The 5,000-nt window shown below is 27.4% G+C and overlaps 1 protein-coding gene across 3 annotated transcripts in view; it reads right to left on the bottom strand.

Annotated features, from left to right (window-relative positions):
* The window catches only part of LOC124424372 (inositol hexakisphosphate kinase 1), a 27,545-nt gene that overhangs the window by 18,531 nt on the left and 4,014 nt on the right, over window positions 1-5,000 (bottom strand). The window lies entirely within an intron of this gene.

Raw genomic sequence — 5,000 nt, forward strand, 5'->3', positions numbered from 1 at the left:
TTTTTTAGTTAATAGAATCGTTTTGATTATAAATTTAGATTTTGCTGATGATTGTAAGATATTATTTTACTAATCTAAAATCTAATCTATCATATCTTTTGCAATTATAAATAAGATTCAATAAGATATATGCTATTTCTGTATCAGAGCTTATGCTCGATCTAGATAAATTGCCTAAAAAAGAAAAAAAAAAAAAAGATACCCATAAATTGCATAATCTAATTCATTCAAAAAGATATTTATTTATATATTATTTTCTTTTTCTTTTTTACACGTTCTTGCACTTACATCGCGAATGTATAATAACGTTTTGGTTAATTTTGGTTTATTAAATAATTGGACAAAAAAATATTTTCAAAAATAAAATTTTTTTAAAATATTTTTCCGCTTACATATGCATACAGTAAACAATAATTATTGTAAATTTCCTCTCATTAAAAGTTTAAGAAAATGAGTGTCTTTAAAATTTTAAAAAGAAAAAAAAAGAGGAAAGAGAAAAAAAATATTCTCTTGCTTACACGGTGACTAATAATCTTTATTAAATTGCACCTCATACCAAGCTTTTCGCAAACAAAATATACATAATAATAATAATAATAATAATAATAATAATAATAATAATGATGATGATGATGATGATGATGATGAAATTGTAAATTTTCGACATTAATGAACGTAGAAAAAAAAGAAAAAAGAGAAAGAAAACAAAAAGAAAGAGAAAAAAGGAAAGAAAGAAAAAAAAGGGAAAAAATAATTAAAAAAAAAAAATAGAAACTTTTCAATTTAATAAAACGAAATTATAGTCCTTAAGCGAAAAGATGGAATGAAAGATTCACCAATAAGACATGTAATGGTAAATATAGGACAAAGACGATATAAAACAAGAGACGCGCAAGTATCATCGATTGTCCGATATAAGTATACGTCATTCGGATGTCCTTCAGCACTCACATACTATGAAATACACATTCTACTAACAAAAGAGGTTTCTTTACGAGTGTATTGTTTCATCTCTCTCTCTTTCTCTCTCTTTCTGCTTACGTTTCACTACGTCGAGAACGAAACTTCTTGTTTCTCGTACGAATTATACAACAAATAAATAAACAAACAAACAAACAAACAAACACACTCACACATACTGAAAAATACATTCGACTATTATTATAATTAGATTCGATTTAAAAAAAAATTCTGGAAAGTAGAGGAAATAAAGAGGAAAGTAAAAAATGTAAGGAAAAAAAAAAGACAACGTGAAGGAAATATATGGCAAGGTCTATCACTCGGAAAAAATAAATATATAATATAAATATGAAGAAGACGATTTAACAAATAATCTTATCTTCGGAGACAGGAAAAATAAAGGAAAAAAATTTAAGCACTCGTTTAGTGCTTAATCTTCACAGACCATCGAAATATTTCGTTTCGATCTATCTATATCAAAAATAAACGGCGAACGTAAAAAAAAAAAAAAAAGAAAAAAAAAATTCTACAATTAATACTTCCTCGTATTTTTCTACCAGTTAGATCAAAAGTCATTTAAATAGGTTACCCTTTTTTGTGACTTTTTACGAACAAACTTTTTCTTTTTTCCAATTTTTAATACTGCCAAAGCCTATGAATTCTTTTTTGACCTATCCTGTATAATCTAAAAAAATAAAAATAAATTGAATAAAAATTAAATAAAATTTAATAAACGTTTAGAATAACATAAATTAATACTTTCATGTTAAGAAAAAAAAAAAAAAAAAAAGAATAAGAAAAGAAAAAAGAAAGAAAAAGAAAAAAGGAATTGTACACTAAAAAAAGAAAGAAATTTAAAATCGAAGGATCGTGACCTCTTTTAAAAACAGGATAAAAGAGTCCTTTGTTATAGATATATATATATATATGTTATGTATATGAATATGTATATATAATATAACATATATAAACACGCTCATGATCACACCAGGTGGCACTGATAGTCACACGCTCGCATTTCTAACCTCCTTTCCCTTCTTGCCATTCACCAGATTCCCTTTCCAAACTCTTACTACAAACAGCACACACACACGCGCGCACGCATGCACACATATACACACATAAACACACACGCAACAAAAAATTCCCATTGCTCATCCGCTCGTAAGGTTTGTTTTCAGTATTTCACATTTAAAGAAGGACGTAACTACAATCGTAAAATTTTAATACCTGCAGGAAAGAGAACGTAAAAATGGAAAAAGAAAAAGAAAGAGAAGAAGACAAAATATAAAGAATAAAAGTAAATAAATATAGAATGGTAGTAGTAGAGTTCAATAAACCTGGTAGTTTCGATTGATAATACATATATATACTAATACCAACAGAAAATAGAGACTACTATCGATCGAAAGAGAAGTTTCATTTATGAGACTCCGAAACATCTAATTTAGTCACACCGTGAATCTATTTATCTATTTATCTATTTATCTATTTATCTATCTATATGTTCATCTGTCTGTCTTTCTATCTATTTATCTATCTACCTACCTGAATATTAAATAGAACATGAAATTTCTACTCGATCGTTTGTACGAAATATTCCATGTCTCGATTTTCTCGGTATCGTTAAAGCTAAAGTTCTCAGAATTATTATCGTTCTGGGATAAATGCCAATAGTAGTAATTGAAGTGTTGCTGGAAATAGCTTAGCCACTTTACGCGCTTAAGGACAACTTATACTTAATACCTATAAGTATAATATTATCTTTTCTTCTGACATATATATATATATATATATATATATATATATATATATATAAAAATTATAATTGTGTTAAAACATTTAGAGTAACATAGATTTATAGAGAAAAACATATAACATGTTGCAAAGTCGTGAAGGTCAGTAAAAGACAAACGGTCTCCCTCTCTCTCTCTCTCTCTCTCTCTCTCTCTCTCTTCCCCCTCTCTGTCTATCTCTCTCTTTCTCTTTTTCTCTTTCTAAAATCAAACCCTTAAATAAGCAATTATTAAATTTATTAATATTAAACGTATTAATATTACGAACGTGTAAAAAAACAAGATCTATGAAAAATTTGCAAAGTAAAAAAAAAAAAAAAAGAAAAAGAGAGAACAAAGAAAGAAAGAAATGAAAGAAAAGTTTCAATGGAGAAATAGTACGAATAAAGAGAAAATATTAATATCTTTCTACGCATTATTTCGCGGTCAATAGGGTTTTGTCACTTCCGTGACTAAAAAAGCGATTACAATGGCGCAGAACTCTACACGTCGATTATATCATAACCATTTCCAAGAACGTACGATTAGGTTAGGTTAGATTTAACACCGCGAACACCTATTATAAAAAGCATTTAATAATTATTACCGTATATTATTTTCAATTATTAAATAATTCTCCATTTTTCTAACAATTTTATTTATCTAAAAAACAATATTCTTTAATGTTAATCTGAAGAAAAAAAAAAACAACAGAACAAAAACGCAAAACAAAAAAAAAAAAGAAGAAAATCAAAAGTCATATACGAATTGAAATTTTATTCCGTAATATTACTTCTTCACGACGTACGGGTATTAGAACGAAATTAGACAGAAAAAGAATGTTTTATTTAGGAACATATGTATATACGTATGCATATATATATATATATGTGTATGTATGTATGTATGTATGTATGTATATGCGATATTTGTCAAATGTAATCATCATCCATAGTTGATCTATCGTTATTTAAGGACCTTGCGCCCATTGTAAATAACTATGACGCGCGATTAATTTATATTCAACATAGGAAACATCCCAAGTATCAGTTGGATGATTCCTCTCACTCGCATAAATTATTATTCGCATTCCAATAGTTGTTTATCAATAAAGTAACGCGTATCAATACAAATCGTTTTCATTCATGAACTCTACGCGATTTATAACGATCAATAATATGAATGATTAATAAAATTATAATCTCATATAAATTTAAATTATTCTGCGTGAACGTCATCCTTGTTTTTTATTTTATAAAATTCGATTCGATAAAAGACAAACAAAGAAAAAGAGAGAGAGAGAGAGAGAGAGAGAGAGAATGGACCAAAAGTTCCGAAATGATTTTAAAAATCAATTATTCTCTTTTTTTAACTTTTCATGTTAATATTTTTTTCTTCTTTTTCTTTTTTTTTTTTTGTTTTTTTTTTTGTTTTTTTCTCTCTCTCAAATTGCAAATAAACCTAAGTACTTTTGACACATACTCCGTATAAACAATTCGTTATTAACGTAACACAATTTTTCTAACCAAACTTTTTTTTTTTTTTTACGGTAGATCGTATAAACCAGATGAAAGTGACGTTATATCACTGAGATTATGATTGTTATATATGAAAGGATAACGTCGAGAATTTTACGTATGGCACGTTTGTGTATATGTATGTATATATATATATATATATATCATTAAAATCATAGATACAAGGAGATATTTGTACACCGTGCTTGTTGGCAGAAGAGGGTACTTCTAACCTTACTATTAGTCACGAATATACAAGTATGTACCTTACGTTCTAGACAAAAGTTTCGCGTTCTTTTCTTTCTTTTTGGCAAAGGAAAGAAGAAGAAAAAGAAAAAGAAATGATGATGATGATGATAATGATGATGATGATAAAAAATAATTTTTTTTGCAAACACTCCATCAGGGTTGAAAAGGGAAAACTAAAGGTTCTTCATAATGACGATGTGTTGTCACCATTAGAAAGTTATTGTACAAAGCCTCATGGGAAGGTGAAAGTATGTACATACATATGTATGCACGTACGAATGATATTTTGTTTACAGTTCGTTCGTTCATTTTGAAAGAAACAAAAAAAAAAAAAAAAAAAAAAAAAGAAAAAAAAGAGAGAGAAATAAAACATAAACGAACGAACGAATGAACGAACGAACAAACTCGACTGATCTAATCTCTTCGCTTTTTCACTCGAATAAATTTTCTCTTTTAATCGATCGATCCATTGCAATACATTATATAGTATACATACATA

This window comes from Vespa crabro, chromosome 5 (genome assembly GCF_910589235.1).
Source record: "Vespa crabro chromosome 5, iyVesCrab1.2, whole genome shotgun sequence".
In the NCBI taxonomy this organism is placed as follows: domain Eukaryota; kingdom Metazoa; phylum Arthropoda; class Insecta; order Hymenoptera; family Vespidae; genus Vespa; species Vespa crabro.